The sequence below is a fragment of the Oncorhynchus tshawytscha genome, linkage group LG12 (assembly GCF_018296145.1).
Source record: "Oncorhynchus tshawytscha isolate Ot180627B linkage group LG12, Otsh_v2.0, whole genome shotgun sequence".
Classification (NCBI taxonomy): domain Eukaryota; kingdom Metazoa; phylum Chordata; class Actinopteri; order Salmoniformes; family Salmonidae; genus Oncorhynchus; species Oncorhynchus tshawytscha.
The window spans coordinates 37,236,631-37,264,588 of NC_056440.1; the positions used below are offsets into that span (position 1 = coordinate 37,236,631).

A 27,958-nucleotide genomic window follows, 5' to 3' on the forward strand; every position below is an offset into this window, starting at 1 on the left:
TGTCAAATGCAGAGTTCCAAAATCCCACGGCAAACAACCAGACTGGCCAAAGTACAAGCAAAGGTTCTTTATTATAAATTCAGCTTTAACAATGCCACTACATAAAACAATATCACTACGTAAAAATGGGCTAGGATTTAGGGCTATAGGCTAACTATGAGCAAAGTCAAACACCAGCTGATTCACAGAGTGGTGGCCAATGTTGGTTCGGCTCTTTCCCAGCAAGGTTCGTTCGGCTCTACCTCCTGAGCAGGGCAAGCTGGTCACCGGCTGTCCACACGAGCCCGGCAACGTGGTAGCGTTGGTTGTAGCCTCTCGCAGCTGCATTGGGCGTGTCTCCCGTGTCTACAATTACAACATGTACTGGCTAACAACTGGAATCTCTCATATGCTGGAAATAACCACTTTTGTTAGTAGTGCTACAGAGAGGGTTGTATGAGTTGAGCTTTTGGTAGCCTGGCTCAATTGTCGGTGGCTGCTTGCATGGCTCTCTCTCACTCTGCACAGGGCCTGCTGGGTTGTAGCATTGGGTGTAGCCTCTCACATTTGCATCTGGGCGTGTCCCCGATGTCTGCAGTAACAGGGGACACAAAACATACAGTTAAAGCATGTACTGGCCAACAATTGGAGTCCCTCAAACATTTAGAAAATAGCACCCTCCTTAGTGCTATTGATAGTGTTGTGATTTGCCTTTATCCCAAAGCAGGCGAGCAGACGCAACAAGGTGGCCATTTGTTGGCCGAGAGGTCTCTGGTCCAAATTCGTGCCAAAGGTAAGTTCTGGTTCCTTTTAACTCTAGTTCTGGGGCGTGTTTAGATATTAGTTTGGGGAGGGAGGAGGTGATAGTGAATTGGCAACAGCTGTCTCAAATCAATGTAGTCCATGTCAATTTTGGGCATGCAATTCAATTTCGCACATTAGAATGCCAGAAGTTAAGTAAAAGGCAATCGTTGTAAATAACAGAGCACACGTGATTAAAAGGCACTTCTAAACAGGCATGTAATAAAATAACAAGACCTGCGGATACAAAATATAAAAAATGATGGCAGTCTCTAGCAAGAGTCGTTGTCATTTGTGACAGGTACGTATTAGTTTTCTTTTTTGTCAATTTACCTCTTCGGTGTCATTCAATCATTGTCATTTCTCATATACCTTGCTGCTGCTTGAATGGACTTCTTCTATTCTCTCACTTCCTTGGCTGCTCTCTCAAGAACCTCAAGGGGTCTAAACCCCTGCTTGTTTACATGTGTATACATGGGGCATGATGATGTCTGCTCTGTACAATAAAAATGCATCTTGAGTTCATGTCAAATGTATCTATAAAACCCTTTTTACATCAGTAGATGTCACTAAGTGCTTGTACAGAAACCCAGTCTAAAACCCCAAACCTCAATCAATGCAGATGTAGAAGCATTGTGTCTAGGAAAAACTCCCAAGAAAGGCAGGCACCTAGGAAGAAACCCAGAAAGGAACCAGGCTCTGAGGGGTGGCCAGTCCCCTTCTGGCTGTGCCAGGTGGATATTATAAGAGCACATGGCCTTTAAGGGCAAATTGTACTTCAAGATGTTCAAACGTTCATAGATGACCGGTCAAGTAATAATCACAATGGTTGTAGAGGGTGCAACAGGTCAGCACATCAAGAGGAAATGTCAGTTGGCTTTTCATAGCTGAGCATGACACATTGCAAAAATACTATGCATGTAACATTTGTATGGGGTTTGGTGGCCATTGGCTCAACATACCAAGGCAAACATTTTGACTAAATTAGTCCACACAGTTACAGGGATTCACTTTCAGGCTAGGTTTAAGACCTCATATTGCAGCTCCTAGAGACCCCAACTGATGCATAGAACAATATTAAAACAACCTACTCTGGTGTAGATGGAAGTATCATGAAACCTCTTAACACAATACATTCATTTGACTTGGTGAAGAAAAAAATAATTTGGGACCTAACTTGCTTACCACTTTTTCCATGTGGTTTCTTCCTTCACAGACTCTATGAAATGATGACCTCTTCCTACTAATTTGATCACATGATTCATTATGTGTATGGTTTCCTAGAAACAAGGAGTGGGTCAACTAACCATTTGGCTCAACTTACCCCACTCTCCCCTAGAAATCAGTGTCTGATTTCTAGTTAATTACATATGATTAGGCCTACAAAGTATTTGATTTCTATATTACACTAAATTGTTTAATTAAAATGCATCTAAATAATAAAAATCAGTTTTGCGATTTCAGAAAAGGAATATATTTGCCCATAAATACAATAGACCCTTTTTTACCACTGAGTGACACTCTTTCCTTAATTAAGTCAAAAGCGATGCCTATCAACTTTGCATATTGGATATGTAAATAGGTCTGTCTCCACACAGTGTTTAGGTGTTGACTGCTACTTATGATCGTCCAGACTACAGCTGTAAGAATGTAACCAGTAACCTTAACATCTTAATTATCCCAACCATTTTGTTTTCTATTGCTCGTGACTTCAGATTTCCTCATGTGGTTCATGGATGCCCCCGGGAACCACTTCAAGGTTATTCAAAAAACACTGCTCTAGGGTGTTCCATTCCACTCTAGTAGTGGATCATTTTGATTGGATACGTACATGGTGGCTCTGCCCTCTACACAGATATTTTGAGCCAGTCCATCGGTGACACAGCCCAGCTCACCTGAGGATTCTCATATCCTCTACTCTGGTTAGTAATGTTGGTTGTGGTTTGGTTTAAAATCAGATTTTTACGAGAGAAATTGTAGAACTTCTGGTTTTGCAGCTTGGCCAGTTAGGGACAATTGACACATCTCTACCCCCTCCACCACTGTGCCTCAGCGCAGCAGAAACACATCATGGCCTCTACTTTCTCATTAAGCAGCTACTGTCTGCCATCGCTCCTTCTCCAGCATGTCTCTGAGAAACAGCGGTGGTGACCGAAGTCACTCCAAGGCCCCTGTCTTCCCTGTCCTCTGTCAGCACCCTGTCCCTCACCCACTCCCTCTCTGTGGGGAATGGGCTCAATGTCCTGGGCACCCTCTCCTCCCTGAATGGCATGGGTGTGGGCGCAAGCGACAACGAAACCATGCATTGCTGTCCAACTACCTGAACAAGGTGTGCTCCCTGGAGCGACCCAACGCTGAGCTAGAGTTCAAGATCAAACCACTGATGCTGGAACGGACGCCCAAAGGTCACGACATCGAGGGCATGATGGCCCAAGCTCATGCCATTGGTGTGAAGGTCAGCTCCCACATGGCCGTGATGATAAATGTATGTAATCAGCCAGTCAGTAACTGTGCACCATTATAGCTTACAATACACACAATTATTGTTTACATTTGTGTAGACCTATTCCATAAACGTCTCATGTATGCGCCCGGCTGTGCTCCTCAACATTTTGCTTTCACAATTACATTCAATCCGTCTTCGCTTTCCTGCAATGGGACACTTACATATGTGTGCCTGTGTGCTTTAGTATCCAACTTTAAAGTAAATATGTTCCTCCCTGCTACTCCTCAGGTGAGAAAGAAGAACCTGGAAAATGCTCGCATCATGCTGGAGATTGACAATGCCAAGCTGGCCCCCGATGGATTCAGGGTCAAGTGAGTGCCAACTTAGAGGGGCTATTCTTTTGCCTCCCAGTCTGAGAAATTCACATGGGGTGCTAAACTGCATTGCACTTTGGATAAATTAGCTCTCTGTCATGCTGAGAAAAAAAGAGCCTGTTCCCACAGCGCTCAGACAGAAAGGAGGCCATCAGTTCACACTGGCCATGATAGATAGGATCAAGGTGACATCCGTTTCAGAGGTATCTGCGGTTGGCAAGGTGAAGCACAAGTCAAAAGGCACCAGAGTACAGTCTGTGTCGAGGTCTGTAAGTATTCACAGTGTACTGATTTTATACAGTCAAATGTTGGAATGCAGCAATGTTCACAGTATGTGGCGATTTATCTGTTGACCAAGGTAGGGTTGTGTGTGTGTGCGTGTGCGTGTACATGCCTGTGTACATATGTGAGTGTGTCTATGTCTCGGTTACCATTCATCTGTTTAGATGGGAGGCTGAGGCCCCACTGTGCCAGTCTGTAGAGAGGGACTGTCTTGCTCTGAGGATGGCCAGGTCAGACCACGTCCTAATCATAGCTACCCTCAGAGGAGATCTGGGCAGCCTGAAGGAGGACCTCTGCTTCCTCAAGAAGAATCATGATGAGGTGAGAGCTCTGCTGCACGGGTCAAAGGTCAAGTCATAACAGGTCCACCTATTACTGAGGAGTATTTACACATCAAGCTAATCACCTCAAACATTGTCAAACAGTTTTTGGTTCAGTGGAGGGTCGCTGCAGGAAACAGAGTTGGATTCTGGATTGTCCCATTGCACATACTCTTAAATATGAATTACATCTTCAAAAAACATGAGGATTCATATGGTATGTCCCTAAGGCATATTTTTTACCTTAAAATTATGTTTATTATTATAGACAAATCGTGCTTTTTGTAACAGAGGTATTTGTGTTTTAAATGTAAAAATATTTAAATTTAGTACAGTTACTCTCCCCCAGGCATGTTGAATGTCACTGAAATATGATTGTGAGTAAAATGACCCTGTACTCTCTGCAGTTTCTGTCTGTAGATACCATGGTCAGACTTGTGCACTTACACACAAACACATCACGCAAGCACAGAGAGTGTGTTTAGACAGCCATGCGTGGTGTCCAGAATGTGGCCAACTATGCATGCGCCTTACCATCAGGGTTGTGTTTATTTTCACTTGTAATTCCAGTTGAATTCCTGAGGTGCCTGAATTGAAATGGAGTTGACCTCAACCATGCTCTCGTGTGCCTGTAGGAAAGGGGCTCCATGAAGGCCTGTATGACCAACGAACAGGTGGAGGTGGATGCGGCCCAGGGCCCAGATCTTGAAGCCATAATGGCTGAGCTGCGGATCCAGTATGAGGGCATTGCTGGTAAGAACAAGGAGGACTCAGAGATCTGGTACCCGAAGAAGGTCAGTGAGAAGTCTGGCATGGTAATGATGAGGATCTCAGCTGAGCTCAGGAGCATATCACTCTTAAGACTGAGTAGAAGTATTCTGCAGTAAATTGTCTGTATTTGTGTACATTGTACTGTATGTGGGTAGATGTACTCATGACTGCTTTGTGTACGCAACACTGCTGGTGCAATGGAATACTTCATCAGTGTCAGCCTGATTGTTTACTGCATAAACACTTATGATGAATGTGTGTGTTTTGCCACTGGAGTCAGTGCAGTTGGAGGTAAAGGAGAGCTGTGAGGCGCTGCACTGTGCTCAGAGCGAGCTCAGCGAGAGATGCCGCTTCCTACAGGCTCTGGAGGGGGAACTGGACAGTCTGCGTAAGCAGGTACTGCAGCTCTCCTCCAGCTGTCCAAACGCCCCCTTCTGTCCATACACGCCCTCTTTCAGTCCAAACACATAACCTTTAGCTGTCCAGACACACACCCCTTCTGTCCAGACATACACTACCAGTCAAAAGTTTAGGAACACTTACTTATTCAAGGGTTTGTCTTTATTTGACTATTTTCTACATTGTATAATAATAGTGAAGACATCAAAACTATGGAATAACACATATTTAACTAATCAAAACATATTTATATTTGAGATTCTTCAAATTGCCACCCTTTGATGACAGCTTTGCACACTCTTGGCATTCTCTCAACCAGCTTCACCTGGAATGCTTTTCCAGCAGTCTTGTAGGAGTTCCCACATGCTGAGCACTTGTTGGCTGCTTTTGCTTCTCTCTGCTTCACTATGCTCATCCCAAACCATCTCAATTTGGTTGAGGTCGGGGGATTGTGGAGGCCAGGTCATCTGATGCAGCACTCCATCACTCCCTTGGTAAAATAGCCCTTAAACAGCCTGGAGGCGTGTTTGGTCATTGTCCTGTTGAAAAACAAATGACATTCCCACTAAGCCCAAACCAGATGGGATGGCGTATCGCTGAAGAATGCTGTGGTATCCATGCTTTTTAAGTGTGCCTCGAATTCTAAATGAATCACAGACAATGTCACCAGCGAAGCACCCCCACCCAATAACACCTACTCCTCCATGCTTTACTGTGGGGAATACACATGCGGAGATCATCTGTTCACCCACACCGCATCTCACAAAGACACAGCGGTTGGAACCAAAATTCTCAAATTTGGACTCCAGACCAAAGGAAAATTTCCACTGGTCTAATGTCCATTGCTTGTGTTTCTTGGCCCAAGCAAGTCTCTTCTTATTATTGGTGTCCTTTAGTAGTGGTTTCTTTGCAGCAATTTGACCATGAAGGCCAGATTCACGCAGTCTCCTCTGAACAGTTGATGTTGAGATGTGTCTGTTACTTGAACTCATTTATTTGGGCTGCAATTTCTGAGGCTGGTAACTCTAATGAACTTATCCTCTGCAGCAGAGGTAACTCTGGGTCTTCCTTTCCTCTGGCAGTCCTCATGAGAGCCAGTTTCATCATAGCGCTTGATGGGTTTTACGACTGCACTTGAAGAAACTTTCAAAGTTCTTGAAATTGTCCGGATTGACTGACCTTCATGTCTTAAAGTAATAATGGACTGTCATTTATCTGTGCTTATTTGAGCTGTTCTTGCCATAATATGGACAAGGTCTTTTACCAAATAGGGCTATCTTCTGTATACCACCCTACCTTGTCACAACACAACTGAATGGCTCAAACGAACAAATTAACTTTTAACAAGGCACACCTGTTAACTGAAATGCATTCCAGGTGACTACCTCATGAAGCTTGTTGAGAGAATGCCAAGAATGTGCAAAGCTGTCATTAAGGCAAAGGGTTGCTACTTTGAATAATCTCAAATATAAAATATATTTAGATTTAACACTTTTTGGTTACTACATGATTCCATATGTGTTATTTCATAGTTTTGATGCCTTCACTATTATTCTACAATGTAGAAAATAGTACAAATAAAGGGAAAACCCTGGAATGAGTAGGTGTGTCCAAACCTTTGACTGGTACTGTATATACTAGGCAGTGTCAGAGGAAGGCCTCTTCCCTTTTGTTTTAACATTGCTGCTACTCACTGTTTATTATATATGCATAGTCACTTTACCACTACCCACATGTACAAATTATGTACTAACTAACCTGCATATAGCCTCTTATTGTATTGTGTTACTTTTAATGACATTTTTTTAAATTTAGTAAATATTTTGTTAACTCTATTTTTTTTAACTGTATTTAAAAATATGTATTTATTGAATATCCGAAACATACAATACACTTGCAGTGAAGCCGCTCAACAACTACATCATACCAGTCATCCAACAGATTCCCATTCAAAGGGACACACAGAAGCATCCAGGGTCAATGCAATGCTCAAGGGCACGTTGACAAATCTACCACCAGGCTAAAAGTGTGAACCCGAACCCTCAAAGATCCCCCATAGTTCCCCCAAGAAGAAAAATAAATAATTAATTCCATTCCCCACCCCCAAGAACCTCCCAATGCACCAACAACCAAACGAAAGAACTAAAGAGAAAAAAAGGAAAAGACAGAAGAAAACAGCAAACAACAATGCAAAAACAATAATAAAACAAAATAATACATTTAAAACAAAGGACATCAAGGACAACTAAAATCTTAACAGCAATGCCAACTGTATATGTTTGTGTGCATGTCTGTCACTACATGTATATGTGTGTTCTAGTATATGTTAATTTGAATGAGCGTGTGTATATGCATGTGTACAAACACCTGCACAGCATCAGCCTCAAGCAAACCGGCGTTAGTTGAAAAACACTGCCCCTCAATGTCATTCAAACAGACTTTTTATTGTTTTATTTTGACTTTTTTTTTAAAAACAATTTTTTACTTTTATCTTAGAATGATGGTCAATCTCCCACACAGCAACTCCCCTCCCACTTGTCTCCGAATAGAATCCACAGATTGTGAGTTGAAGATAAATACTTTTACTATGAGTATTAGTATATTAGCAAGTGACTGGCCCGGTCTCTCCAGATCTCCTAACAGTACTATTTCTAGGGTCAATTTTAGACCAATGCTATGCATTTTCAGCCATTCCAGAACCTGAGACCAGAAACAGGCTACCTGAGGGCAATACCAAAATAAATGGTCTATTGATTCTGTATCCTCACAACAAAATCTGCAGAGCTTCGATGACTTTATGCCCCAAATATTCAACATTTTGTTGGTGGCAAGAATTCTATATAATAATTTTTGTCTTGAATCTTGCGTTTTATATACATTGCTCAAAAATAAATAACACATCCTAGGTCTGAATGAATGAAATATTCTTATTAAATACTTTTTTCTTTACATAGTTGAATGTGCTGACAACAAAATCACACAAATTATCAATGGAAATCAAATTTATCAACCCATGGAGGTCTGGATTTGGAGTCACACTCAAAATTAAAGTGGAAAACCACACTACAGGCTGATCCAACTTTGATGTAATGTCCTTAAAACAAGTCAAAATGAGGCTCAGTAGTGTGTGTGGCCTCCACGTGCCTGTATGACCTCCCTACAATGCCTGGGCATGCTCCTGATGAGGTGGCGGATGGTCTCCTGAGGGATCTCCTCCCAGACCTAGACTAAAGCATCCGCCAACTCCTGGACAGTCTGTGGTGCAACGTGGCGTTGATGGATGGAGCCGAGACATGATGTCCCAGATGTGCTCAGTTGGATTCAGGTCTGGGGAACGGGCGGGCCAGTCCATAGCATCAATGCCTTCCTCTTGCAGGAACTGCTGACACACTCCAGCCACATGAGGTCTAGCATTGTCTTGCATTAGGAGGAACCCAGGGCCAACCGCACCAGCATATGGTCTCACAAGGGGTCTGAGGATCTCATCTCGGTACCTAATGGCAGTCAGGCTACCTCTGGCGAGCACATGGAGGGCTGTGCGGCCCCCCAAAGAAATGCCACCCCACACCATGACTGACCCACCGCCAAATCGGTCATGCTGAAGGATGTTGCAGGCAGCAGAACTTTCTCCACGGCGTCTCCAGACTTGTCACGTCTGTCACATGTGCTCAGTGTGAACCTGCTTTCATCTGTGAAGAGCACAGGGCGCCAGTGGCGAATTTGCCAATCTTGGTGTTCTCTGCCAAATGCCAAACGTCCTGCACGGTGTTGGGCTGTAAGCACAACCCCCACCTGTGGACGTCGGGCCGTCATTCCACCCTCATGGAGTCTGTTTCTGACCGTTTGAGCAGACACATGCACATTTGTGGCCTGCTGGAGGTCATTTTGCAGGGCTCTGGCAGTGCTCCTTCTGCTCCTCCTTGCACAAAGGCGGAGGTAGCGGTCCTGCTGCTGGGTTGTTGCCCTCCTACGGCCTCCTCCACGTCTCCTGATGTACTGGCCTGTCTCCTGGTAGCGCCTCCATGCTCTGGACACTACGCTGACAGACACAGCAAACCTTCTTGCCACAGCTCGCATTGATGTGCCATCTTGGATGAGCTGCACTACCTGAGCCACTTGTGTGGGTTGTAGACTCCGTCTCATGCTACCACTAGAGTGAAAGCACCGCCAGCATTCAAAAGTGACCAAAACATCAGCCAGGAAGCATAGGAACTGAGAAGTGGTCTGTGGTCACCACCTGCAGAACCACTCCTTTATTGGGGGTGTCTTGCTAATTGCCTATAATTTCCACCTGTTGTCTATTCCATTTGCACAACAGCATGTGAAATTTATTGTCAATCAGTGTTGCTTCCTAAGTGGACAGTTTGATTTCACAGAAGTGTGATTGACTTGGAGTTACATTGTGTTGTTTAAGTGTTCCCTTTATTTTTTTGAGCAGTGTATCAACTCATACACCCTGTACCATGGAATCGGTACATCAAAAATCACTTCCCAACTTTTTTGCAAGCTGTATGGCACAGTTGTCAACATCCTGGACCTCAAATGAAACAGGTATACTTTCCTATTTAGGCTATTTATATTCCTGCGCCAGTTTTGATCCTTCATATTGGGCAGACAGACCAATTCCCTACCTCCTCCCGCTGCCACCTGCCTCCTCCATTTTTGGGGTAATGCTGTAATCAATTGGTTGTACTCTTGGATTGAGCAGATCTTCCCGTACAGTTCTGATAACTCCATGAAGGACATAACTCTACAATTCCAATTTACAATATCACTTAAGAACAAAATACTATTTTCAAACATCTTTCCCATAAATACAGGTATTTTATCAACCAGCACATTTGGGATCAGCCATAATATTTGTTGTAATATCTGTTCAATCTTTTCAGGGGGATGAAATTGAAATTGTAGCCACCTTTGCAATTCTTGTTTGAAAAAGAGAGATACTTTGAAAAAAGTTTTTAAACAATGGATGAGCTTTTCTTATTAATCTATTTGAGAGCCATTTAGGGTTCAAATAAAACTTTTGAATGAGTGAAGCTTTTAGAGAGAGGTTTAGTGCATTTATATTTCATAATCTCAACCCAACCAATTCATATTAATTTTATATATTATTATATTCATTATATAGATATGCACGTTTTATTTTGTCTGGTTTAATGTCCCAGATAAAGCAAAATATTTTTTGCTCATATAATTTTGAAAAACGAATCATCAGAGTAGGCAGCGCCATAAGTGAGTAAACTGAGATATGACTAAGGAGTTAATCAAGGCATTTATCCATAAATAGACAGGTATCTACCTCTCCATGGTTGCAGGATCTTGTCTATTTTTGCAAGTTTTCTATTGAAATTAATTGTGGAGTGCTCACAATGAATTTGTGAGCACTCCACAATTCAGGAAGAATTTTGTGCATTTTTCTCCATATTCCATCCAGTTTGCTTTATTTTTGTAATAGATTACGTTAGATCGTTCTTGAATAAGTTCCTCAAGTTCTTTTTGTTTTTCCTCTAACTTATTTTGTATCTCTGTAGTATCGTTTTTATTGCTAACTACATGTACTATTAGTTCATGGAGTTCCCTTGTCTCTTTAGCCAGAAACTGCTTTTTTATTATTGATGAATATTGAATTGACCCCTGAAGGTACATTTAAAGGTATCCCAAACAATAAGGGGATTTGCTGAACCTATATTAAACTGGAAAAATTCAGTTATAAATTATTTTGTCTTAGTTAAAAATAAGTTGTCCTCCAGTAAACTTGGATTAAATGTCCAATATCCCCGTCCATGTGGAAAATCTATAAGAGTTATGTGAATGCCAATTAGATGATGATCCGATTGCATTCTGTCTCCTATTAAAACTTTTTTAACCTTTGATGCAAGAGAGAAAGAGACAAGAAAGTAGTCAAGACGACTAGCTTGATTAAGTCCCCTCCATGTATATCTCACTAGGCCAGGTTTTTTTAGTCTCCAAATATCTACTATTGCTAATGTGTTTGTGATTTCCTTAAGTGATGGTGATGATAGTTTGTAGAGTGATTACCTTTACGGTCCATTGAGGTACATAACACTGTGTCATAGTCTCCTACCATAATGATTAGATCCTTTGTTGCCTCTAAGTTCAATAAATTGGTATAAATGTTTTAGAAGAAGTATGGATCATCCTGATTTGGACCATATAGATTAACGAGCAAAATCTCTTTTTCGTCCACTTTCAAATTCCAAAGGATCCACTTTCCAATCAATCCTGACTATTTGCACATTCAGATCGACATTTTTGTTAATTAATATCATCACACCCTTTGAGTTCCTTTGTCCAATTATTTCACCACCCCATTCCTTTTTCCACACAACTTTGTCTAAGGATGTAGAGTGAGTTTCCTGTAAGTATATGTTATATTCCTTTTCTTTTAGCCATGTAAATACTGATCTTCTTCTTCTTTATAATCTGCTAAACCATTACAATTATAACTGGCTATACTTATTTCACCCCTTACAATAACTAGATATTATTCTCAGTCTAAATTGACCATAATTAGTGCTTATCCTGCCATCAGAGATATTATGACGGTCAAAACTAGAGCTTTCAAATGTCTGATATTTAGAATTCAAGAAATAGGTTCTAGCAGTATTTGTTTTATTCCCTTGCCTGTGAGCCAATGCCACACCTGTTAGAAAATTGAGACAAGATATTATGTATGTGCTAAATCTGAGTAGGGGGATGTGTATGAGATTGGATGTGATTTAGTGAGAGTGTGTACGATGACTATTGTGTGCGTACGATGACGATTATAGTCTTAAAAGTAAGACTATAATGTGTGATGTCCAAATAAATAATAACGCTGCCAGTTTGCATGGTTGAGTGTCTGTGTGTAACATGTAGTGTGCATAGCCTTAATATTCATGATGATAATTGTAATCCATATCGTATCACCGTCACCGTTGCATCATAATTACCTTTAACATAATTGAAAAACACATCCCAGCATTTCCATAGCAATTGACGTTTCACATGATCATGAGAGACCTTGCATTACTCTAGAGACGGCTTCACTACAGTACAAATGTATTCCATACAATATGTTATTATTCCCCAATGCCTCTATTCTGATATCTTCCCCTTGCGTGTTGTAAACATATATAAACTTGTAGACAAATACATACAAAAGATAGACAAACAATAAACACATTAAATTATAAAACAGTTCTCGACAGAGAGGGGGAGAGAAGAGAAGAGAAAAGTGAGAGAAGAGAGTGAGATCAGGTGTGTATGTATAAGTCCATATGTGTAAGCAAGCATGTAGTTGAGTATGTGTGTGTTCAAATCCACTTCATAATGTTCTGATATTTTTACAGTTCCCATTCCTTTTTTTCGTAACCTGAAGTCCCTGTAGAATTTAGTACAGCCATGGTGTTATGGAGCTGTCTCGGAATAGTTGTCCATCTATAAAGAGTTTGTCCATAATGATAAAGGCATGTTCGTTTTTCTCCCTTGGAAATTGGTAATTGAGACCGAATTTGGTCCCTTTAAGCTCCCTTCCCCTGCTTTTGATCAGCTCCTTTTGTTGGTAGTGTACAAATTTTGCAATGATCGGTCGGGGACACTTGGTCTTGTCGCTCCGAGCTCCAAGTCTGTGTACTCAGTGGAAAGCCATCTTACTTACAGTCTCTATAGGATGTTTCAAGGCGGATTGCATGAATTCTCTGATCACGCCCTCTGGATTATTGGATGCGTCCTTAGGAATCCCAGAAAAAAAAAAAATTTCACGCATGCTACGACCATGTATGTCTAGTAGCGACTCCTTCATCACCCTGTTTTTCCTGAATAGACAATCCATGTTGGAATCGTGGATTGTTACCTTGGCTGTGAGTGTCTTGTTTTCTCTTTGGAGCGTGAGAATTCCCCCACCCCCCCAATAGGTTGAACAGGCCTCTTCTGGCTGTGTGTGCATAATATTAACATGTTAGTTTGAACAGTGGTGAGCCAGGTGTTTACTACAGTTACTTGATTGCTGTGTCAGTGCATGAGCTAGGTGTTTAACAAGCCACAACAATTTGGCAGCCATGTCAGTGTACAACATTAGCATTCAAGTGATGAGTGGTGTAGTAGTAACCAACTATCACATTACTACCATTTCTGAGTATAACACTAGCGTCATAGGTTAGTGACGACTTCAATATCTAGCTAAACACAGAAGGCTAACTTGGCTGCCGTGGCCTGTCCAGTCTGTCCCCATGCAGGTGGGTGTGTTGGAGGGGAACCTGGGAGGGAGCAGCCATAAATATGCTCTGGGGATGGACCGTCTGCAAGCCACTCCGTGTCAGCTGGAGGAGGAGCTGTCCCAGCTGTGTCTGGGCATGCAACGCAACAAGACCGACTATGAACAGCTGCTGCGCATTAAGCAGAACCTGGAGCTGGAGATCACCACCTACAGGCGGCTGCTGGATGGAGAGGAAGTGTGAGTCCCTTTATTTCAGCCTGGTGTCGTAGACTAGACGTAATATAGTCAAAATAAATCCGTAACACTGAAATTAGTATGATATGTTTCATATGGTTACATAAGTCATACGGTTGCTAATTAGCAACATTTCAACTACTTTTAAGCTACTTAGCCAACCTAACCCTTCCCCTAACCTTAACCCTTCCCCTAACGCTAACCTTAACCCTTTAGCCTAACGTTAGCCAACATTAGCTAGAATTCCTAACATATTGTACGTTTTGCAAATTTGTAACATATCATACGAATTGTAATTCATAACATATCATATGAAATGGGTGTTGGACATCCACAAATTATTATATACCTTACAAAACGTAAAATATACTTAATGGCGTGTTTCGGATTTCCCTACAGAATAAAATGAAATGCTCTGAGACCAGGTTGTCTTATTTTAAATATTTGTATATTTATATTTTTTCAGCTAAGATTTAAACTCCGACATAATTAGTATGTAGATTAACATTCCCTCACTTTAGATCTGAAAATGGATACAATAAGATATTGGTGTAGGCTTATGTTTCTTGGTAGTAGTAATTTGGGAATCAGCGTCTTGGTGAATTGTAGCTGAGAGAAATCAACATCTCAATGGAGTTGCGTTGCGATGGGGGTCGGGGTGGTGTACCCCAACTACATCAACTCACTGTCAGTCGATACTTGTAAAAAAAAACAATTGCTTCATTTTTTATCGTGTACCTATGTTTGTCCTGTTTAACTGTGAGCTTTTCTTTGGGTGCTGCAATCCGTAGTTTTCGTTAAAAAAACGTCATTCTATGTGACTTCTGTCAAATTGCGTCGCATAATCCACTGTTATCCAATCAAGTATGAAGTTAGCAACTTCAAACATCCACTACCACTAGATACTTTTAGAAATATAAACCATTTATAACTTACTGTGTACCTGTGCTTGTCTTGATTGTTATAGAGTTGTCAGTGGGAGTTGGAATCCATCTTTTTTTAAATAAAAAATAATGGATTGAAGCATCCAAAGAAATGTTTGCAGTTACACAGGACAGACCAGATAAGCATTAAATAATAGACATTTTTACAAGTATCGACTGATAGTGATTCGGTGTAGTCAGAAGTACACTCCGACAACATTCATCGTAACTCAATTTCATTGAGATGTATATACAGTGCGATCGTAAAGTATTCAGACCCTTTGACTTTTTCCACATTTTGTTACGTTACAGCCAGACTTTAAAATGTATAAAATAAAAAATGTTCTCATCAATCTACACACAATACCCCATAATGACAATGCGAAAACAGGGTTGTTTTTTTTTGCAAATGTATAAAAAAATCCAAAACAAAAATACCTTATTTACATAAGTATTCAGACCCTTCGCTATGAGACTCGAACTTGAGGTCAGGTGCATCCTGTTTCCATTGATCATCCTTGAGATGTACCTACAACTCGATTGGAGTTCACCTATGGTCAATTCAATTGATTGGCCATGACTTGGAAAGGGACACACCTGTCTATATAAGGTCCCACAGTAGACGGTGCATGTCAGAGCAAAAACCAAGCCATGAGGTCGAAGGAATTGTCCGTAGCGCTCTGAGACAGGATTGTGTCGAGGCACAGATCTGGGGAAGGGCACCAAAAAATGTATGCAGCATTGAAGGTCCCAAGGACACAGTGGCCTCCATCATTCTTAAACGGAAGAAGTTAGGAACCACCAAGACTCTTCCTAGAGCTAGCCACCCAGCAAAACTGAGCGAACGAGGGAGAACGGCCTTGGTCAGGGATTGACCAAGAACCCGATGGTCACTCTGGCAGAGCTCCAGAGTTCCTATGTGGAGATGGTAGAACCTGCCAGAAGGACAACCATCTCTGCAGCACCCCACCAATCAGGCCTTTGTGGTAGAGTGGCCAGACTGAAGCCATTCCTCAGTGAAAGGCACGACACCCCGCTTGGAGTTTGACAAAAGGCACCTAAAGACTATCAGACCATGAGAAACAAGATTCTTTGGTCTGATGAAACCAAGATTGAACTCTTTGGCCTGAAAGCCAAGCGTCACTTCTGGAGGGAACCTGGCACCATCCCTACAGTGAAGCATGGTGGTGGCAGCATCGTGCTGTGTGGATTAACGGAGCAAAGGAAAGAGAGATTTTTAATGAAAACCAGCTCAGGACCTCAGACTGGGGGCGAAGGTTCACCTTCCAACAGGACAACAACCCTAAGCACACAGCCAAGACAACACAGGAGTGGCTTCGTGACAAGTCTCTGAATGTCCTTCAGTGGCCCAGCCAGGGCCCGTACCTGAACCCAATCTAACATTTCTGGAGAGACCTGAAAATAGCTGTACAGCAACGCTCCCCATCCAACCTGACAGAGCTTGAGTGGATCTTCAGAGAAGAATGGGAGACACTCCCCAAATACAGGTGTGCCAAGCTTTTAGCAACATACCCAAGAAGACTGTAATCGCTGCCAACGGTGCTTCAATAAAGTACTGAGTAAAGGGTCTGGATACTTATGTAAATGTCATATTTCAGGTTTTATTTTTGATACATTTGCAAAAAAATCTAAAAACCTGTTTTTGCTTTGTCATTATGGGATATTGTGTAGATTGATGAGGGGGGAAAACAATTTAATAAAATTTAGAGTAAGGCTGTAACGTAACAAAATTTGGAAAATGTCAAGGGGTCTGAATACTTTCTGAATGCACTGTATGGTGGAGTTGCGTTCTCAGCTAGATGAATTGGTGTATAATTCAGACAAGGATGAGACGAGCCTTGTAATGAACTGTATGTGTGACTAATAGGGCTGTTCCCAACTAAAAACTATCTTGTTCGCCTGTTTTTTTCGATGTGAAACCTGTATTTTCCCATATACAGACACAACCTATGAGTTTTAATACAATCACCAATATAAGCATTGAGCTTGTCTGATGCTGTAAGCTCACTGTTTGATGAAATAAGAAACAAATGACTCGATGAAGTCAGACATCAAGATATCCTATTCCGACCATCCTCCTCCTGCTCCTACTGGCTTTCACAGATTCTGCCATTACTCTCCTGAAGTTGCCGATAATAGGCTACTTGAGGAGTCAGCAAACTTTCTCATGCGGAATGTCTATTTATCTTACCATTCCTACCGATCTGCATGACAGGTATGGTTTTCATATAATCTAGAAGAAAAAGAAACGCACACCTATTTAGGCGAGGTGCTGGCTAGCGGAGTAGAAAACTTGAAAATAAAAGAGAGCCGCACACTCTAGGAGCTCAGATGCAAAAATGTAAATACCAACGTTTCGACAGCCATGCTGTCTTCATCAAGGTATAATATATATATACCCTTCATATATCCTGATGAAGACAGTTTGACTGTCGAAACGTTGGTAATTACATTTTTGTCATCTGAGCTCCTAGAATGTGCGGCTCTCTTTTATTTTCAAGCTCTCTTTTATTTTCAAGTTCATATACACATTTTCGTGGAACAGTTTAATTTATAATGACGTCTTCGTATCTCAAAATCATTGATGTGTTTAATCAAAATGATATCCAAATCTAAATGAAAATGATACTAGCATTAATACTAACTTCTATTGCCAACTATGTAAAAATAGCCTATAAAGTCAACAAATAAAAACATTGCAGCCTGCAGGTAGAAAATATCCTGTTAAAAATAAATATCCTATAAATCACATTGACTATGCATGGCATGTCTGCAACAAACCTGAAACATTGTATCAACTATTAACTTGGGACTGGCCTGAAGCTCCTTGCAACATTGTATCAAATATTCTGGGCCCTCAGAGTTTCCTGCACCAGTGAGCGCCTGACAGAGGACACACAGCTGTAGGCTATTTGCGCAAGGGATAAGTAGTAATTAGGTAGGCCTATTTTATGTTTCCACTGTCATTTTTTCCCCCTTTCAGCTGAGTGGTTATCGAAAGAGAGCTGGAAAGATTTTTCAAATAGCCTACATTGAGGAATTATTGTCATTCTCAATGGATGTAAAAAACAGACTTAGTTTGCCTGCTGTTTTGAGGTGAAGAAAACATTACTTTGAGAAGCTCCACAGCTCATTGGTGGTGGTGCATTAAGCCAATCAGAAATACTATCAGGTCCCGAAATGGGCACATTTATATGCCTACATTTACGCGCAGGCCAGGTATCCTATATCCTATCATGCAGAAACAGGAAAGGGCCTTCCCCAAACTGTTGAAAAAGGTGGAAGCACAGAATCATCTAGAATGAGGGGCTTAACCCGAACCATGAAAAAAAATCCCAGGCCATTATTTCTCCTCCACCAAACTTTGTATTCGGGAAGGTAGCATTCTTCTAGCAGCCGCCAAACCCAGTTTCGTCCTTCGGACTGCCAGATGGGACGCGTGATTCATCACAATAGAGAACGCGTTTGCACTGCTCCAGAGTGCAATGGTGGTGAGCTTTACACCTCTCCAGCCGCCGTTTAGCATTGAGCATGGTGATCCTAGGCTGTGTGCGGCTCCTCGGCCACGGAAACCCATTTCATGAAGCCCCCGACGAACAAATATTGTGCAGACGTTGCTTCCAGAGGCAGTTTGGAACACGTAGTGAGTGTTACAACCAAGGACAGACGATTCTTGCGCGCTACGCGCTTCAGCACTCAGCGACAACGTTCTGTGAGCTTGTGTGCCCTATCACTTCGCGGCTGAGCCGTTGTTGGTTTTAAACGCTTCGACTTCACAATAACAGCATTTACAGTTGACCGGGGCAGCTCTAGCAGGGCAGAAATGTGACGAACTGACTTGTTGGAAAAATGGCATCCTATGACGGTGCCACGTTGAAAGTCACTGAGCTCTTCAGTAAGGCCATTCTTACTGCGCCTTTCGGTGTGCTCGGTTTTTATACACCTGTCAGCAACGGGTGTGACTGAAATAGCCGAATCCACTAATTTGAAGGTGTCCACATACCTATGTGTATATATAGTGTATCTACCTTAAGTACACTATGTAACAGTATGCTAATCTCTACCGATAATCCATCAGATTTACAGTATGTATGCTGATGTCATGATAGTAATTTAGAATCTAGTCTATTGACAATATTAAATATTCATTTTCATGTTCTCTATATTGTTGAATGACTCAATGGGCCGCTGACATACATTTTCACAATACAAAAACTATGACATAGTGTCGGTGGTGAACTAGGAGGGCTTCGTGCAAGCAGGATAAAGAGAAACTATCGGGGTGCATAGCAGCACCATAAATAGACTCATGTGAGTCATATCCATGTTGAACATAATTTTCTATTCTTTTTTTAAAAACTGTCAATGTGAGTTAAATGCCAAACAAAAGTTAATGAATGGCTTTGTCGTACAGAGTCATACTTTTTTGAGAACAATTGAATGGAAGCTAAAACAATGTCATGGGGGGGGGGGCTGTGGTTACTCATGGCGTTCATTTATGAGGTCACACACGCAAGCATGCACACACGTAGGTATGTTCGCACACTCTGACACACACACACGCCCAGGTGTAAAAAGACAAAAAGATAGATAGACAGCCTACAGTATATTATCAAACAGGTAATAGGCTACATGAAGACTCGGCAAACTTTCTCATGTGGATTGTAAATGTATCTTACCATTCCTACCGATCTGCATGCCAGTTATGGTTTTCATATGCACATTTTCGTGTTTAATTTAGAATGACGTCTTCTCATCTCAAAATTCAAATATAAATGAAAATGATACTAAGCATAAATAGTCCCTTTTATTGCCATTGCCAACTAAAAATAGCCCATGAAGCCAACAAATAAAACACATTGCAGTCTGCCGGTGGAAAAGACAGAAAGACACACAAACAGTATATTAGCAAACAGGTGCCGTTCAAATGATAACATATATTTCTTCCTAAAAAGGTATAAGAAGGCGTAATTACATGAACCTGACTGTCACCAAAACTCAGTTAATTCTGTGCTTTTCTGTCCAACAAGCTTTCTCTACCTTGTTCTGAACACCTCCAAAATGAAGGTCATGTGGTTTGGTAAGAAGAATGCCCCTCCTCCCACAGGTGTTATTACTTCCTCTGAGGGTTTAGGGCTTAAGGGAGTCACATACAAGTACTTGGGAGTATGGCTAGACAGTGCACTGTCCTTCTCTTAGCACATATCAAAGCTGCAGGTTAAAGTTACATCTTAGACTTGGTTTCCTCTATCGTAATTGCTCCTCTTTCACCCCAGCTGCCAAACTATTCCTGATTCAGATGACCATCTTACCCATGCTAGATTATGGAGACATCATTTATAGATCGGCAGGTAAGGGTGCTCTTGAGCGGCTAGATGTTCATTACCATTCGGCCATCAGATTTGCCACCAATGCTCCTTATAGGACACATCACTGCACTCTATACTCCTCTGTAAACTGGTCATCTCTGTATACCCGTCGCAAGACCCACTGGTTGATGCTTATTTATAAAACCCTCTTAGGCCTCACTCCACCCTATCTGAGATATCTACTGCAGCCCTCATCCTACACATACACACCCGTTCTGCCAGTCAGATTCTGTTAAAGGCCCCCAAAGCACACACATGCCTGGGTCGCTCCTCTTTTCAGTTCGCTGCAGCTAGAGACTGGAACGAGCTGCAACAAACACTCAAACTGGACAGTTTTATCTCAATCTCTTCATTCAAAAACTCAATCATGGACACTCTTACTGACAGTTGTGGCTGCTTTGTGTGATGTATTGTTGTCTCTACCTTCTTGCCCTTTGTGCTGTTGGGTGTGCCCAATAATGTTTGTACGATGTTTGTGCTGCTACCATGTTGCGTTGCTACCATGTCATGTTGTGATGCTACCATAGTGTGTTGCTGGCTTGCTATGTTGTTGTCTTATAGGTCTCTCTTTGTAGTGTTGTCTCTTTTATTGTGATGTGTGTTTTGTCCTATATTTATTTTGTTTTTATTTTTAATTTTTAATCCCAGTCCCCGTCCCCGCAGGAGGCCTTTTGCCTTTTGGTAGGCCGTCATTGTAAATAAGAATTTGTTCTTAACTGACTAGCCTAGTATAAAGGTTAAATAAAAATAAAACATCAAATATGTAGTTACAATACAAGTATATAACCAAATCCTGGAAACTCTGTGTAAAATCACGAAAGTAGTTTGCACAATGGCACAATGTTAATTGATGCCCACTTCTGCAGTTGCATTTGTCGGTATGGTGTGGGCATAGTGCTTTAAGTAGTGTGTCCTCAACTCATGGAAGCACTATTGTGCAGAATATATCTGGTGAATATTTTCTACAGTAGCCTGTATTATTTGGATGAGAGGACTGCCACCCTGTGGCAAAGTCTGACCTGTAATATTCTGGACTCGATTCAACCCAAACCTACATTGCTGTATCTCCGAAGTACTGTAGCTCTTTTTCCCATGGTCAAATAAAATCAAAGAATGAACAATGTAAAAACCTCATGCTACCAACTACTACTACCAAGTAGACTCCCTTTCACAGGTAAACACTTTTACTTTTCAGAATAAGAAGTGTGCACAGGCATGAGTCATTTGTATAAAGACACTGAAAACACTGCTACGGTGTTATGCAAACTGACCGTATTATCCATGAATTATGGCCCATCATACTTACAGTATAACCTGTGACTGTATTCAAATGACATATCAAACTTCATTTGGAGCAGGCTACACAGAGTACTTAGGAGAATAGCAATGAATGACTAAAACATGTGGACCCAGCCTACTGCATCTTTTAATCTTACAAAGACATCTCTGAGACCTTTTCTTAAATGTACAAGGTACAGTCTTATGTGACATTATCTCATCAGTTCTTAGGTATGACTTTCCCCTAGTACTCTGTTTTCCTACTTTCTTTAGTGAGTGAGCCAGGTTCAATGGTCGCCATTGGATCCTAATCAAATCCAATCCAATCAAATGGTGTGCCTTTTAACCAATTGGACACAGGGTCAACCTAAAGCATTATGGGCTGGACTAAACATAAAGCATTATGCTCTGGACTAAATTGCATTTGAATCATGACTAATCATAATTTTCAATAGTTATACACACAATGTAGCCTAAATTATTCCTGTACTACTGTATGGTTAATGTTCATTTTAAAAGCAACGGTTGTTAATCTTAATTTTAAGTAATAGACCAAAGGCATGTTGTAACCATGCAAGGTTCATGAAATCAAATGTGTAGTTATTGCCCAAAAAAATTCTGAATTATACCTATGCCAGGATTTATTCAACCTGGGTATGGCTAATGGAGACAAATATTCTCTTTGAAAAAAGTTTATTTTTGATTTTCTAACTAACTCCATAATTATGTGCATGTTGAACTAGTGACCATTTCTTAATACAGAACGGGAAGCCAACATGTGAACGCCTTATGCAATTACAGGAGTGTTATGTTGCATGCTAGAACCTGTGAACTTTGAACAAGAGAGCACAGATTAGTTGTGGCAGCATAGGTTAGGTTACAGCCAGATGACTGCTTTCACTCGGATGTGAGGTGAAAAACGGCTGTTTGGGAGGTTGGCCAAACATCACCTTGGATTTTAGGCTACCTGCAGACATATTTTTTTGGCGAGTGTTTATGTGAAGCAACATTTCTAGTTGAAAGTAAACCGTTTTAAGTAATGGAATATATGTGGAATATGGGAATAGTTTAGCTTGTTGTTAAAACAGTTGCTGAGTACCTAGTGTTGAAAACATGGTATAATCAGACTTACAACGTTTTCAAATGAACTAATTGGAACTAATATCTACCGTATGTATACAGAGAACTATAGAAGAGCTATAAACTTATATAGAAGAACTACAAACTTGACTTGATTCAATTGCCTTAATACAATCTCAAGAAGCATTCTCCAAAAACTTTTGTAGTTCTACAAATCCAAGTAAAACTCAGTATCTGTAAAAACGGCTAGCAGGACCATGTAAAAATGGCTAGTGGGATGGCTAGCAGGACCATGTGAAAAACACCTAGCAGGACCATGTAAAAACGCCTAGCAAGGACCATTTAAAAACGGCTAGTGGGATGGCTAGCAGGACCATGTAAAAACGCCTAGCAGGACCATGTAAAAATCCAAGTAAAACTCAGTATCTGTAAAAACGGCTAGCAGGACCATGTAAAAATGGCTAGTGGGATGGCTAGCAGGATGTGAAAAACACCTAGCAGGACCATGTAAAAACGCCTAGCAAGGACCATTTAAAAACGGCTAGTGGGATGGCTAGCAGGACCATGTAAAAACGCCTAGCAGGACCATTTAAAAACGGCTAGTGGGATGGCTAGCAGGACCATGTAAAAACGCCTAGCAGGACCATGTAAAAACGGCTAGTGGGATGGCTAGCAGGACCATGTGAAAAACACCAAGCAGGACCATGTAAAAACGCCTAGCAGGACCATGTAAAAATGGCTAGTGGGATGGCTAGCAGGACCATGTGAAAAACACCAAGCAGGACCATGTGAAAAACACCAAGCAGGACCATGTGAAAAACACCAAGCAGGACCATGTGAAAAACACCAAGCAGGACCATGTGAAAAACACCAAGCAGGACCATGTGAAAAACACCAAGCAGGACCATGTGAAAAACGCCTAGCAGGACCATGTGAAAAACACCTAGCAGGACCATGTAAAAACGCCTAGCAGGACCATGTAAAAACGGCTAGCTGGAGTTCGTCTGAGCGGTCGGCTGTGCCCTCACTCGATATTAATTTATGCTGATTGCTACACTACAGTGTTGTCCGGTTAGAACACGATGTTGAGGCCCATTTCTCTCTTAATTGTCACAACCACACACAAACACAGCTGCTTCCATTGAAGGTGGTTCTTTACAGGGGTGCCACTTTGGTTTTAGAAGTGGGAGGGGGGAATAACCTAGCGGGGAATCTACGGTCCTCCCCCAAAAGACTAAATCAAATCAAATGTATTTATATAGCCCTTCTTACATCAGCTGATATCTCAAAGTGCTGTACAGAACACCATTTCAACGGTTTTACTGAGTTACAGTTACAGTTCATCAGTCAATTGAAAAACATTTATTAGGCCCTAATCTATGGATTTCACATGACTGGGCAGGGGTGCAGCCTTGGGTGGGCCTGGGAGGGCATAGGCCAATTAGAATGAGTTTGTCCCCAAAAAAGGACTTTATTACAGTTTATCCTCAGTTTCATCAGCTGTCCGGGTGGCTGGTCTCAGATGATACCGCAGGTGAAGAAGCCGGACGTGGAGGTCCTGGGCTGACGTGGTTACATGTGGCCTACAGTTATGAGGCCGGTTGGAAATACTGCCAAATTCTCTAAAACGACATTGGAGGCAGCTTATGGTACATAAATTAACATGAAATTCTCTGGCAAAAGCTCTGGTGGAAATTCCTGCAGTCAGCATGCACCCTCACTTAAAACTTGAGACATCTGTGGCATTGTGTTGTGTGACAAAACTGCACATTTCAGTGGCCTTTTATTTAACCCAGCACAAGGTTCACCTGTGTAATTGTCAACACTTTACATGTTGTGTTTATATTTTTGTTCAGTATAAGTAAATATGTATCAGCTAATTGCAACAATATAAGAGGGTTCACAAATAATTACGTTTTCCGTTGTAATTTAGAGTATTTTTTTTTAGAATTGATGTGTTTGAGAATAACAGGCAACCAACTAGAACCTATTCATAGGAAATAAGAGATGTAGTAACTACTAACTACTCTTCCTTTGTATCTTCTATCAAAGGACTCACCTTAGAAATGCATCAACCAGCCCTGGTCACGGTTACGGTGCTGCTCTTCTATCTGACCACTGTCTATGGGGGGAAGGTGCTGGTCCTCCCATTGGATGGAAGCCACTGGGTGAACATGAAAGTCATCGTTGAACTGCACTCCAGAGGCCATAGCATCACAGTGATTCGTCCATCCGCCAACTGGTACATCAAGGAGAAGTCCCCTCATTACTCATGTATCACCATCCCTGCATCTGGTGGAGGAATTGACGAGAAGGTCTTTAGTTCGTTTGTGACCAGATTACTGCAGATCCAAAGGGAGGGTGGAGGTTTCTGGTCTCGTATGAGTCTGGAGCTTGAGGTGGTGAAGCAGTTCTCTGAGTCAAACAGGGAATTGATTGAGATGATGACTATGATATTTGAAGATAACGAGCTAATGCAATCGATTCACGATGGAAACTATGATCTGGTTCTGACGGATCCTGCCACTGGTGCGGGCACGTTACTGGCACACCGCCTTGGTCTTCCTCTTGTCTTCAATGTCAGATGGACAATCCAGGGTGAGGGTCACTTTGCCATTGCCCCCTCACCTCTCTCATATGTCCCAGTACCAGGAGCAATGTTGACGGACAAAATGACTTTTCAGGAGAGAGTCAAAAATGTTCTATCTTTTTACAAAGGTTCAAACTGCATACATCACAGACCCTAACTACATTCCGTTCATCCATCGATACTTTGGCCCTGATGTTCACTTCATGTCATTGTTCCAGGCAGCAGACATCTGGCTCATGAGGAATGACTTCACCTTTGAGTTTCCTCGTCCCACCATGCCAAACGTGGTCTACGTGGGTGGCTTCCAGTGCAAGCCCTCCAAGCCGCTTCCCCCGGACATGGAGGACTTTGTCCAGAGCTCCGGGGACCATGGGGTCATCATGATGTCCCTCGGGACCTTGGTGGGACAACTTCCTGAGGACATCGCTGAGGACATCGCCACTGCTTTTGCCAAACTGCCTCAGAGGGTTGTCTGGAGGCACACTGGGAAGAGACCTGCCTCCCTGGGTAACAACACCTTACTGGTGGACTGGCTCCCCCAGAACGACCTCCTAGGACACCCCAAGACCCGAGCCTTTGTCGCCCACGGCGGCACCAATGGAGTCCAGGAGGCCATCTACCACGGTGTCCCCATCGTCGGCCTCCCATTGATGTTCGACCAGCAGGATAACCTCAACAGGATGAGGGCTAAGGGAGTGGCTAAGATAGTGGACATCGCCACCGTAGACAGAGACATCTTCCTGGAGGCAGTGAAGGCTATTCTCTATGAGCCGTCCTACAGGGAGGCAATGCAAAGGCTCTCCAGGCTGCACAGGGACCAGCCTATGAAGCCACTGGACCGCGCAATGTTCTGGATCGAGTTTGTCATGAGGAACAAAGGAGCGGCACATCTGAGGACAGAGTCCTACAAGATGTCCTGGTTCACCTACCACTCTATGGACGTCATAGCCACGCTACTGGCCATTGTGTTGTTCATAATACTGGTTATCACTTTTACTGTAAGGTTTTTGTGGTGTAAGGTGTTTTGTAGGATGAAAGTGAAACATGAATGATATAGATGTGTTTTTAAATATTTATAAATTACGAAATTATAAATAAATGTATAATTAATCAAATATTGAAATTATTTTTTTCTGATATTCTTTCTAAAACCTTTTTTTCAGCAACATCAAGACGGCCACAATAATCTATGCTGGTATTTGAAAAAATACAGTAGGCTGCTTTTGGCAATATATCTTTGCATTCCATTTTTTTTTATGTCACCCTCACATTAAGTTTTGTGCTCCAAATATAATATTACCTTATGCTGTTAATGTTGTACTACAGCAACAAAAACTGACTTGAGTTGTGTGGTTGAGAGAGAGGGATAGAGGGGTCTCTTGTTGGGTGGTCCTTTGCATGGGGTGATGTAAGTTTCCTTCAACAATCAGTCTTCCAGATAGATGACACAGACACAGGAACCTTGGTATAAAACTCTTTAGTAATAAAATGCAATTGCAGACAGAGATTCACATACAGAATACCTCCGTAGTCTATAGTAAAGGTGGTGAAACAGGAGACAACACTCTTTATACTAGTTGGTGTGGACAACCTACCATCAATCATACTTTAACATTGTTGCATTGGATTAGATACAAAGTATCTAAGATGAGAAAAACCTGTCTAGACTGTGATTTCTCACTCTACTATAAGCCATCAACCACACCTATGTAGTCTCAGGCCCTTTGCTACTTTCGGAACATCTCGGCCTTGAGGCTGCATGACTATCAGCAGGTGCAGGCAGTTCTCAGCCTGAGAACTAAAGCAGTACATCTTCATTACCCGATACCTTTCCATCATTGCGCATTGCAAGCATACAAAGGTTATCACATATATAGAGTAATCATGGCATTGGTGTAGCCCCAGGGTAACCTCCAACATTCCCCCCCGTTGAAACTATCTAGTCTCATATAACCATGTATAGAGATCGACTTCAGACATCTGGAACTTTTAACCATTCACATATAGGTAGTATAGTAATCATCCTCTGGGTCATTTGGGCGAGCAAGAGGGTCATAGTTGGGGTCAACACCAGTGGCCTCATAGTATTCATCATAGGAGGCAGGTGAAAACCATTATACCATTCTTCACTGCCCATTTACCAAGACAACAAAAAATCTAAACACAGCAAAAGCATATCAACACAGGAACTACAAATGATAAGATGCCCATAACATTTCCAAAGTTCCCAGTGAACCATTTACCCATCCTGGTCAGAACATCATCGTCAGTAGGGTTGGGAGTATTAGAGAGCTTAGACATATCAAGCAGGATTTTGGTCATGTTATCGGAGGAGTCAGGAAGTAACATTATGCATTCGCCATCGAGGTCCAGTCCCAGGGCCTTACACTCGCCTCCCTGTGCTGCCAGCAGGTAATCCAAAGCCAAATTGCCTAGCTGTAACTGCCTTAAGATTCTGGACATCCAGGGAGAGCTGGCTAAAACCCTTGTAGGCCAAATTAATATGAGCTTGTAGCGAGTAAGTCAAATTATTAATCCATTTACCTGAAATGGATACACCAATGGTAGGAATAATGGAGATACCGAATATCTCAGCTGGTTTAAGGACATGGCCATACTGTCACGCCCTGACCTTTGATATCTCTGTTTTTCTATATATTTTGGTTAGGTCAGGGCGTGACTAGGGTGGGTACTCTAGTTTTTGTATGTCTAGGGTTTTTGTATGTCTAGGGTTTTTTGTATGTCTATGGTTGGCCTGATATGGTTCCCAATCAGAGACAGCGGTTTATTGTTGTCTCTGATTGGGGATCATATTTAGGTAGCCATTTTCCTCATTTGTGTTGTTGGATCTTGTCTATGTATAGTTGCCT

The 27,958-nt window shown here is 41.9% G+C and overlaps 2 pseudogenes; both read left to right on the forward strand.

Annotated features, from left to right (window-relative positions):
- The first annotated feature begins 622 nt into the window (after positions 1-622).
- Positions 623-13,825, forward strand: LOC112263117 (annotated as a pseudogene).
- Positions 13,826-20,086: 6,261 nt separating this feature from the next.
- Positions 20,087-27,773, forward strand: LOC112263116 (annotated as a pseudogene).
- Positions 27,774-27,958: the final 185 nt, after the last annotated feature.